At 43.6% G+C, this 12562-nt stretch overlaps 1 pseudogene; it reads left to right on the top strand.

Annotated features, from left to right (window-relative positions):
• The first annotated feature begins 1257 nt into the window (after positions 1–1257).
• LOC143578416 (pentatricopeptide repeat-containing protein At5g46100-like) lies at positions 1258–10804 on the top strand (annotated as a pseudogene).
• Positions 10805–12562: the final 1758 nt, after the last annotated feature.

The raw sequence follows: 12562 nt of genomic DNA, 5'->3' as shown, positions 1-12562 counted from the left end.
ACCGGGCAAGTACTGTGCTAGTTATATGGATACTATATAATACATAAAGCTTGAGATTGAGCTAAGGCTTATCTTGAGCTTGGTCTGGTTGTCATTTATTAATTACTTATTAATCATTAGTTATTTAATTACTTTTTATTTATTTAATTATATAACTACACTTATACAATCTCCGAGGCAAATCCTCAAAGCACTATAGAATTATTAGTTACTTGTCACAAGTATTTCCACTGATCCTTCAAATTAAAACATTCATTCTCTGTCAAACCCTACTAACATTCTTACAAATCCTTACATTTCTATATTATACCCACTTTTACGCATTTTACAATCATATTACTTCTATAATAAATCAAATTATTTGCAACTTATTATAATAAAAGTTTACTTTGTTAGTAATTTAATGTTTATAAATTAATACATCACATATGCTATTATTTTAGCCCATTGCATTGGTTAAATTAGTTAACACTAGAAGCAAATATAGAGTAAAAGCCGCACATTAATCCATTCCAAGTAAATATAAAACAAAAATAAAATTCTAAAATCATATCTGCCTCATCAAGCATCCCATAATGTGAAAGTTTTATATGTGACATAATATTTATCATTTTGTTTTTATTTTTATTATACACATAATATTTATTATGTTATACTACCCACACCATTTATGCCACCTATTGTTACTACGGCTTCCACGTGTGTCACCATCATTGGTTCTCCGCTACCACTTAGGCTCTTCACTATGGTGGGACTTTAAAGCCCTTTCACGCCATCGTCACGTAAGAAACGAGGCATCGAAGCCCTTCTGTAACGTCCCGCTGTGGTTTAAAGCCCCTTTAACGCACCATTTATATGTGTGTGTGAGAGAGAGGAGCCCCCCCCCCCCCTCCCATAGCGCCGGTCTTCATGAGGCAGCCCCATGGCGCCCCTTTCTTTTCCCCTAGGCGGTGTTTAAGCCCAAAAGCGCCCCAACCCCGCCCATAACGAAGGGTCTTATATATTTTGACGATGAAATAAGATATTCTTTAACAGTTACATATAAGAGGCCCTGACAAATAGGTAGTATGGTACCAAAATAAAAACAAGTAGCTTGTTCAAAGTCCATGCAACAAAATACTTGGGCCATACCAACCTTAAGACTTAATAAAGTCAGCCCAAAAGTATTGGGTGTGGGCCCAATATGTGTAAACTCAACACTAGACGTCTAGACCCAAGAAATACATTTTCCAAATACAAATGTGGTCCTGCATAATCATGGCGGCCATTTGGGCCATCAATTGCACTGATTGCCGAGTGCCTGAGTCGGTTAGATCAAATAATGGAGCAGGGACAGCTAGAGCGCACAAAATACCTGGAGTCTACCCGAACTCGGTTCCTACCTCTACCCGACTCTTGGGTGCGACCTTGTGTACCCGGAGCTGTACTGGACTCTCCGGAACCGGAAATACTCTGGAAAAACCCTACCTACCCAAAACCCTAAAAAACCTGAAAACCTGGTCAAATACCCGAATATACCCGAAACAGGTTCCTACCCGACTCAGTTTTGACGTTTGTTAACCATACCCGGAATCGGTTCCTACCCAGTTCCGGTTCTTGAAAATATCGGTTTGTGCACCTCTAGGAACATGGGTCAAAGAATTGGCCGTTACTTGAAACAAAATTGATATTTGGGTACAACCGTACAAGTATCCTTTCTGGTATTTGAAACAAAATTGATATTTGAAACAAAATTGATATTTGGGTACAACCGTACAAGAATTGGCTATATATAATGCATGAATTTTAAGAGTTACAATCAATAATGCATACAATTTTGAAAGGACGACTGCAGAGTAACCGAAGATATCCTTTTATCTGTATGCAAGAGCATACAGGCGCGTTCATAGGCCTAACGGCATGATGCGAATCTTCAAAAAGATGAAGGAATATGAATGCGAATCAACATTAAAATATGTCACGGTCTTCTCAATTCTTGTTGATGAAAATCAATTAAATGTAGCTTTGAAGTTCTACAAGTATATGAGGCAACTCGGTTTCCGCCAAATACCCCGTCACTTAATGTCTTGATTAAAGCCCTTTGCAAAACTAGTCAAACCATTGACTCAGCGGGCAAAATCTTTTGTGAGATACCTAAGCACGGGTGCATGCCAGATGCATACACGTACGCCACTTTGATCAACGATTTGTGTAGAATAAAGAAAGTTAGCGAAGCGAAAAGCTTCTAAACAAGATGGAGATTAACGGTTGTTCACCAAGTGTCGTGACCTACACGAGTTTGATTCACGGGTTATGCGTAATAACTTGAACGAAGCTTTGACTTTTCTTGAACAAATGGAGGCAAAACGGGTTGAGCCGAACGTGTATACCTACAGCTCGGTTATAAACGGGCTATGCAAAAACGGGTGTAGTGATGATGCAATGAAACTTATGGAAGTTATGATTAGCAAACACCATATGCCGAATATGATAACTTACAGCACGTTAATTCATGGATTATGGAAAGAACGAAAGCTTCATGACGCATTAATAATATTCGATAGGATGAAGCTTCAAGGGTTAAAGCTGGATGCATGGCTGTATTGGAAAATCATTGACATTTTTTGTGTCGGTGAGAGATTTCAAGAAGCAGTAAACTTTCTTGATGAGATGGTTTTTGAGGGGATACCTATAAAGCGAGTGACTTGGAGTCTTCATGTTAAGATTCATAATACTGTGGTTCGGGGTCTTTGTAAGGTTAATGATGCTAACCGAGCTTTTCAGTTATATTGTAGCATGAGGAATAAGGGGATTTGTGTTGATTACGAGACTTTGAAGTGTCTTGTTGGTTTGTTTTGTGGGAAACGCGATCTTTATAAAGCGGTTATGGTTCTTGAATACGGTTCGGTTATTAGGCGAAACCCAAACCGAAACCGAAATAATCGGTTACCTTGCAGCAGGAACACTACCAGAATCAAAAACACAGGCAAGAAAACTACGCTGTAAAGCACTAAATTATCAACTCATCAATGACAACCTTTACAGACGTAACTTTCTTGGCCCACTTTTAAGATGCGTGGACAACCAAGATGCTGACTACCTCTTAAGGGAAGTACACGAGGGCATCTGTGGAGTTCACGCAGGTCCCCGCGCTGTTGTGGCTAAGCTGAACAATGCGGGATACTTTTGGCCGGGGATGCATATGGATGCACTGGCATACACTAGAAAATGCAGGTCTTGCCAGCTTTACGCACCCAACACGCATCGCCCGAAGAACGAACTTGTTCCAGTCACTTCTTCGTGGCCATTTCAGAAGTGGGCCATCGATGTGACAGGCCCATTTCCCACAGCAGCAGGAAATGTTCAGTTCCTAGTGGTAGCCATCGATTACTTCACCAAGTGGATAGAAGCAAAACCTTTAGCCCAAACAACCGCAAAACATATTAAAAAATTTATTTGGGAATTTATTATCTGTCGTTTTGGACTTTCACAGAATCTGGTGAGCGATAACGGCACCAACTTTGCTGACAAGAAGCTACAGCAGTGGCTGAAAGAACTTCAAATCACCCACACCTTTACCTCAGTGGCACACCCGCAAGGTAATGGTGAGGTGGAAAGAGCAAACAAGAGCATCGTCGATGGCATAAAGAAAAGACTCTTGAAACACAGATCCGGCTGGGTGGACGAGCTCCCGCACGTCCTTTGGGCAAACAGAACGCTGAAAAAGGCCAGTACGGGGGAAACCCTGTTCAGTCTCACTTATGGCACTGAAGCCATGATCCCAGTCGAAATTGGTTTACCCTCACCAAGGGTCTTGATCCAGCCAGAGGACAATGATGCGGAAAGACGGTTAGACCTTATGCTAACCGAGGAACGCAGAGACTTAGCCGCAGTGCGTGAAGAAAATTACAAACGACAAATGCAAAAGTACTACAACACGCGGGTAAAACTCTGCAACTTCAATGAAGGAGACTACATACTGCGTAACAACTAGGCTTCAAACCAAGAGCGCCCAGGAAAGCTGGCCCCAGTCTGGGAAGGGCCATACATTATCAAAGAAGTCCTGGGAAAAGGCGCATACCGGCTTGAAAGGCTCGATGGCACTCCTATCCCAAGAACATGGAATGGAGCTCAATTACGCAAATGTTATATGTAGATCAATTCCAAACTTGTAAAGAAAAGGCCTAGAGCCACTTCTAATGGAAATGATTCTCCTTACACAATGTGTTGATAGCCTAACCTTTAACTTATGAACTTCCCATGTGCCGGTATTCACCGCACCAATGCGTGAAGAAGTAAGTAATTGCGTGTGGAAGGCGGCAAAACCCGCATAAACACAACGCTAAAAATGTTAAAAAGTTCTAAGGAAAACCTACACGCAGGTCAGATGTAAGTAAAGTTTAGCCATCCTTGTAAGTGCAAGTGACGGTCTTACCCGCACAATCACAAACAAGGAAGCAAAACTTCAACCTATCATCTACCACGTTCAAAGGTTAACTTATTCTGAACACTTAGAAAATTTCAAGGAAAAGATAAGGAAAACTTCCACGCAGGATAAATGTAAGTTTAGCCATCCTACTAAGTGCAAGTGACGGTCCCACCCGCACAATCATGAAAGAGGAAGCAAAAATAAACTTATAATTTACCATGTCAAAAAGTTAACTTATCTAAGTACTAAAGAAATTGCTAAGTGTAAACATGCGTAAAATAAACAGAAAATGACACATTCTTTATTTCATCAACTTGAATATTACAAACATTGCTGGGTATATACCCGCATACAAAAGAAGTACAAGAGCAAATATCTACGCTAGTGGCGGAAAGGGATCTTTTGGATCATGCTTCAGGACCACTCCTACTTTGACCCGCACCATCAGCAGAGGGTGACGGTTCAAGGAAAGCTCTAAGGACAGCAAGCCCATCATCAGCAGCAGCAATTTCATTTACCTTCTCCACCACCGGATGCGGGAAGGCAGCATACTGGTTCACTGCTTGGTCAGAAATAGTTTCGGTATCCGCGTTATACAAAGGGAAGTTGGAAGGCGGGACGCCTTTCTCAGCAAACCCTAGACCAAGCAGGAAGCCGGTCCGTTCCCCATCCTCATGAGAAGCGTTGAGGGCTGCGCTCATAGCATCGTCGTAAGATGTCTCTGAAAAGACCCGATGCACAACCTACAAAAAATGTACAAGTATAAGAACTTCTATTCTACAAAGGAAAGCGTGACGACATAAAGCTAAAATACCTGAGGCAACGCTTCTCGAAGAAGCCATTCCTTGGCAACCAGAGCTTGGGTGCAGGCGCGTTCAGCTTCGTTCTTATTAAGGTTGGCGAGAAGCACATCCTTTGCAACGGCCTCTTCAACGCCCTTAAGCTTCCGCTCGGTGTGCGCAAGCACACCCCTCTGGTCCAGGATCTCTTGAAGCTTCTTCGCATCCTCCATAGCCAAGGCATCATGAGCCTGTTGAAGAGCCTCTAACTTAGCTTTAAGTTCTTCATTCTCCAGGCGGAGAGGCTCAGCAACAGCTTCAGCCTTGGTGGCCCTCTCGGTCGCGTTCCTCGCAGTCTCCTTAGCTAGCCGAAGCTGTTCGTTAACAGCTTGGGCAGCCTTGGAGCGGGCCTCGAGTCGCGCTTGAACCTCAACCTCGAGGGCCTTGAAGGCCTTCTCCTTCTCCGCAGATACTGCGGTCAGTTTTTGGTTCTCCTCCTGGAGAGCACGCGCCTGAGATACTTCTTTAACGCGACCTGCTTTCAACTTGTCGTTTTCACGACAAAGCAGCTCGACGCGTGGCTGCATCCGGGCCAGGAGAACCCGAAGCTCGTTGGTTAGCCTACCCTCCTGGTAGCTAACCATGGCTTCCCCCAACGCACCATGGGGAGCAGCGTGGCGAGCCCAGTCCACGCACTCCACAGGTGTGCGAAGGGTTGTTCCTCGGCGTATGTTCCATCTTGGAACATACACTTCATTGGAATCCGACACTGCAAAAGAAACAAAGCAGTTAGGAAAAGATGATAAAAATTACATAAAGGACAAAAGAACCCTACGCACCTGTAGGGTCGATCACAGGCCGATAGCCACCGAACCCATCACCTGAACCTAAGGGAAATCCATCCAAAAGGTCAGGCAGATGGGAAGGTAACAAATATCGGCGAGAAGCCCCGCGCGTACCTGAAGGTCCAGCCGTCGAGGCCGATGGCGGAGGCGGCATGGTTTCCGCCGCAGTCGATGGCGGAGGCATGGTGTCCGCCGCGGACGCCGCCGAAGAGTCAGCAGCAACAGTAACCGCCGGCTCGGTGAACGATGCTGTAAAAATTGCACTCACCGCCGGCGGTGACGTCATCTCGGCTGGAACAGTTGGCTCAAAGGATTGAGCAACTGGACCAGCGGAAGCAGGCGAAGGTGCCTGGGTCGACGCCTCAGGTAGGCTGACCGAGCCTACCGTCATTGGCGGAGAGGTACTCCCCTGCGCTCCACCCTGGAATGCGTCAACATCCACGCCTGCAGAAAGAAGACAAGTGTTAATAAATTTATGAAGTATGATAAATCTACAGAAAGAAGAATGTTTATACTTACGGGTTTTCTTGAGCCTGAACGTACGGACGGGCGGGGATGAACCCGATGGAGCCGGTCTCTTGATGCCGGTCACCGTCGTCGTCGGTTCTCCGGAGGTAACAGTCGTAGCCTCCGGAGCAGTGGTCTTCTCACCACCGAGGTTCCCCGCCACCTCTTCATTATCTGACTCGGTGTCAGATAGAAGCACCGGATCAGCTGTGGAGGCCACCTTCTCCTTCCCTTTCCCGCCGGCAGCCTTCCTCTTCCGCACTAGCGGAGGACCATCTGCGGATTCCTCAGAAGAAGAAAGGACGTAAGGAATTCCAGCAGCGGGTACAGCATTGAGGGGTTGAGGATAGAATATCGCCTTACCTGGCCGCCGGTGGCTCAGGATCTCTTGGCCCGGCGGATAGACCTCCACAAACCGATCCGCCATTTGTTCCAGGATGGGCAACTCGTTCTCGTCTAGAGCACGAGTACCCATCCGCGCGGGACCGTCAGCTTCCCGCGGGTACAGGAGCGACTCCAAGTTGTTCCCCTCTGAAAGAAAATAAACAGTTAGAAGATAAACTCGTATAAGCAAAGAGAAACGGAGCATACCGTAAGGGATAGAGTTCGAACCGTATTCGAGGACGATTGGAACCTTTTGCGCGTCAGCCTCTTTCCACACTCGGCTCATCCCCAACATCACCATCCCGGACTCCGGAAACCGGAAAACCGGAGATTGGACCAGGGATATCTTTGCAAACCATTCGGCCTCCTGGTAGTTTGTGGCGTGGTGGCTCGGAATGGCTTGGCCATTTTTAAACTTCATGGCAATGGGGACGGCGCGAGCAGAAATGTAGAAGAACTCCCGCTTCCACGATTGGAGACTGCGCTCAGTCGCGCAAATCTTCAAACCCTTGATTCGGGTTGTCAGGGTGTACCACCCCTGGATGCACCTCCAAGTATAGAAGGTCATCAGGCGGTCCACGTAGGGCTCAACACCCAATATCCGGCACACCCACTCGATGTGGCGAATCTTCGCGATCGCCATTGGGTGCAGCTCGGTCAGATGAACACCGTGCCTTTCGAGGACACGGTAAACAAACTTTGTCAATGGGAACCTAAGGTTCCCATAAACAAAGAATGCAGCATATACCCCGATCTTGCCACTGGGGGCATCGTACACGGTCTGATGGGTTTCAGGAAACTCAGGCTCGAGAGGGTCGAGCATGAACTTCCTAACAACATACCGGTACTGATCGCCGGGCAGAGCACACTGGCACTCACCAGCAGTACTCTTGTCATCGGCCGAAGACTCAAGATCACGAGAAGACATTGTGCAGAAAAAAGAAAGCGATTTCGGGAAAATGCTAGCCTGAAAAGGGGAGTATTTGCCGGAAATCGCTAAAGAAGAAGAGAAGGGTGAAAGTGTGGATTGCAAACAGCCCTCTCCCCCTTTATATACTAATCGCAATTAATGCGATGAATTTAATGCGGAGGAGAGAGAAATCGAAGGTGCAATGAAACTATGACACGTGGCATAAAGCAGGCTGGCAACAGCTGTTGACAGGACGTGTGCCAGCAATTTCGCGGCCACGCGCCCGAAAAATCGCGCCCACGCGCCTGAAAAAGAGACTGGAATGACCATATAATGTCACGTCACCATAACTTCCTGCACGTCCTGACACAGTCAGAAGAAACCGTCGCACAACGTTTCAGACGTTTGGACTGTTCCTATCTTTCTACCAACTCTTCGAATTTTGAAATTCAAAATTCAAAAAAGATTCAAAAGTAAGCGGGAAAACACCCCTTACCTTGGCAAACAAGTAACCATAAGCCGGGTGCGGGTACAGTGTTAAGGCAAAACCCTTCACATACCTAGCACCCGCAGGGAATTGAAGCCAAGAATACCTTGGCAACCAAGTAACTATAAGACAGGTGCGGGTACAGTGTTAAGGCAAAACCCTTCACATACCTAGCACCCGCAGAGAATTGAAACCAAGAAGGATCTTCTAGGCAATGCTTGCGGATAGAGGAATAACATCCCCGCATAACGGGAACGTCGAGAATTATATTGTTTGAAACTCCGTAATGGAATTGGTGGTCTTAGCATAATTGATCACTATGTTGAAAACCACCAGAACCTCATGGAGACTATATACAAGTGAGACTCAACGCTCCTGCCTTGCGAGAAGGTTACATACCTACCCGCATCATACCCAAAGATCAAGCAAAAAAATCGGGAATTTTTGCAAGTGACACTAGGAAACCCGCGGGAAGAATCCCCACGGAGAACCTTAAAACTAAAAAGCCTTTTCAAAACCCCTTGCTCAAAGTCCAAAAGTTCACCTCACTTTATTAAACATTCATGAGAAGAACATTGGACTGGGGGGACTTGAAGAGGTAGGTCCCAGCAGAGCCCAGTTGGTCCCGCAAGACTCACCTTGAACAGGGACGTCTGCGCAAAGGCCATCTGCTTCCGCAGGACCCACCATGCTCAGAGAACCTTACGCGCAGTACGCAAGCTGTACACGCAGGGAAAGCCTCCCAATGGTGAAGTACCCCGCCTGTTCCCGCAGTTGCGGATACAAGCCATCAGGGAAGGCTACCCGCAGACAGCAGGGCTACACGCACAAGACAATAGATACTTCAGTAGTCACATGAAGGAATGAGCAAGACGGGAACAATCCCGCCAAAATGAGCCAGTCCGTATGATTCTGAAAGATCTGTACTATACCTACCAAGGTATGGATAGGACAGACAATCTGACCAGAACAGCCCATGAGCCAATCACAGGGTGACAGCTCACCGACAACAGTATGAGGAGGAGCACCATCTAGTACTGTTTGTCACTATTAGCCGCTGCCTACTCACCAACCCTTACTGCAGGGCATGCGCAGCCTACAGTTGGTGAAATAGTGTTACTGTGGGCCGTAACCTATTCACCAACCAGCATGGCCTGCGTATAATCCACAGTAGGTAGGACGTGCATAATCTACAGTTGGAGGAATAGTGCAGCCGACATAGTTACTGTTGGCCGTAACCTATCCACCAACCAGTATGGCCTGTGCATAGTCCACTGTTGGTAGAACAGGAATACTATTCAGCCGGCTATACCTTCTAACCTACCTTCGGCTATAAATACTCCAACATCTTGGAATGGTAAGATCATCTGCTACCCAGTTATCTAGCAATCTCTTAATATACACTTATATTCAGAGCAATCTAGTCTGATTCTCACGCCGGAGGGTGGTCACAAGGAGGAACCCCCCCTTCTCAGTGACGAGCTTACGGTGTTTGTTTTGCAGGTCTCCTGAAGAACAGCCTTCTCAGTTAGATCTCATCCGTGGGAAACATTACTTAACCCCCAGATTATCTATAATCTGTCCAGATTATCTATAATCTGTCCAGGGTTCACTTAGTGTTTCTTCAGTGTTGATTACGAGACTTTGAAGTGTCTTGTTGGTTTGTTTTGTGGGAAACGCGATCTTTATAAAGCGGTTATGGTTCTTGAATACGGTTCGGTTATTAGGCGAAACCCAAACCGAAACCGAAATAATCGGTTATTTGAATATGCAAACCGTTCGATTTTTGGTTTTTCGGTTATTCGGTACCGGTTATTTTCGTTTTTTTTTCAATTATGTGTTGACATTAAAAAAAAATTAATAATGAAAATGCATATTTTAAGCGTATAAGAACGTGTTAGAGTACCACAGTCCACATATATATTGAATTCGAAAAACAAAAATAGGTTTCATCTTATTTATCTTAAAAGTTTAGTTTATTACTCATCATCTTGATAATCTTTATCAGTATCAATCGGTCAGGTTCGGTTTTTTAGAAATGGATAACCAAATTGAAACCGAAATTTTGGTTTTTCAAAAAAACAAAAAATTAACCGTCGGTTAATGGGTCAGTTCAGTTTTTTTGATGCGGGTTTTTCGGTTAATTCGGTTTTGATTTGATTAATTCGGTTTTCTGATCAGCCTTAATGATATGACTATTGATGGGTTTTTCGATGTATGGAGTGATTTGGCGTGTAGAGTTTGGGGGAATCAAAAGATGCAAGAAGCTTTTGACTTGACGAGCGAACTTGTGTCCGGAAATCAAAGTAAAAACATTTGCTTATTGGTGATCCGATCGGTCCTTTTTTGCCGTTTTGCTTTCTATAGATTTTAAGCGAATGCGCATTATGTAATAAACACATGATCAGATCATCACTATGGCTCAATCTAAAGGCGTGGTAACTCACATAGACGAAACTTTTGTCAAAACTGGACGAACTAGAGCGTGAAAGCCCATAATAAATAATAACACGACAATGAGGAGAAATGTGTTGATCAAAGTAGAAGATTTTTAATAACTTTAAGACATCATTTTAATCAAGGATATATTTTATTATTATTATTTTTTTTTTCAGTTCTTTGCGTTAAGCGTAAATGACATTGATTGAAGACTTTAATATATATCTCTTCACACATTCCATCTCTATTTCATAATTTTCTTTTCACAAAATAAGAGACTTGGAGAAGTAGTTCATGACGAATAACCCCTCTCAAAATTATTTGTTCCCTTCATTTATCCGTTCTATTTCGCGCTTCTTTTTTGATAGGATCTAGTCAAAGTGAATTGTATTAGAATCAAATGCATTTTATGGCATTTCAATCTCACAAATATTAACACATAAAAAAGTTATAACCGTTTAATAATGATGATAGTTGTTGATTTAAAATTAAAAGAATTATATTGTTGAAGATGAGAGAGCAAAGTCGAACTTGAGTAAACATTTACGGGCAAAGTTGTAAGCTGTTTTTTAATTGTGGATGAATATTTCTAAAAGACAGATATGCCATTTTAATGACGTGCAACAACGGTTGCATCATTAGCATATATTGTACTGATATACGGATATGGCTATGGAGGTATTTTATGTTCCGAAATACAATTTTCCTTTATTCATATATTATATAGTATCAAACTAGAATCATCAAGTTTGAGTGTAGTTGAATCCACTCGGGACGAAAAGCGCACCCTCTTCAGCATTAACGCCTATGACAACTTTGACATCCGATTCTAGAGATCCAGTTGAAGGTAGTGTCGGATTACAAGTAGAGAGTGGTGTAGGAACACCTAGTCACAGGATGATAAAAGTTGGCTAATAGTAGCTTGTAGTGAGCTCACGGAGAAGTTAAATCCTCCCGATTGACTTGTAGTGGTTGAGGCTATCACATTTCCGCCACACGATAGTTGGACGGTAGCATCTGTGATCAAGAAAAGATATAGAAATCACATACACAGTTACACACATCCATGTTGGATATTTTTATAATGTCTCAATAAACATAAGAGCTTAAGTTTTATGCTTTGCCTACTAATAAACATGGAGGGTAACATAGAGATGTAACTAGGATTAGTAAGTTTGGGACAAATAAACAATAAAACATAAATGGGTTCAGAATTAAATTTTTTATGAAATCAAGCAAAAACCAAACCGAACTAAGCCACTCGGTTTCAAATTCAAATCAAACCAAACCAAGTTCAAGCATGAACATACCGCTCATTTCTTTTAATTCAAACCGTTTGGTTCCGCTAGTTTTCAAACCAAACCAAGTATGAGCATGCATATGTTCGGTCGGCTCATTTCAGTTCGTGAACAATTAGACTCTATTAAAATAAATTAACTAAAACCGGGCCATTTTCCTAGTTTCTCCATGTCAACCAAATAAGCCCAAAGACTTCACAAATCCTGACAGTTGTATATTTACGATAAACTTTTCGGTACACAAGCTAAGTATTAAAGTTTAAAGGATGTGAAGAGTACTAATTATAAAGTTGGAATGTTGATCTTACTTGGGAATGGATTGGTTATGATTGAGCCAACAAGATCAAGGGTACCATTCAAAGCACAAGGTACTGTTCCGATGATCTGCAGCAAACTTGAAAAAAGTTGGGCCTGAGGCTGTTTTGCCACTAAAGCAACCAAAATGGTGATTAAGATGATAGATTTAATTGCCATTGATGTTTAACAGCTGTTGTGCTTGATACAA

This window comes from Bidens hawaiensis, unplaced genomic scaffold (assembly GCF_021521415.1).
Source record: "Bidens hawaiensis isolate Kalapana, Puna unplaced genomic scaffold, B.hawaiensis_p1.1 tig00001461_1, whole genome shotgun sequence".
NCBI lineage: Eukaryota > Viridiplantae > Streptophyta > Magnoliopsida > Asterales > Asteraceae > Bidens > Bidens hawaiensis.
Note: the sequence above shows the minus strand (reverse complement) of the source record. Positions and strands in the feature narration are given on the sequence as shown.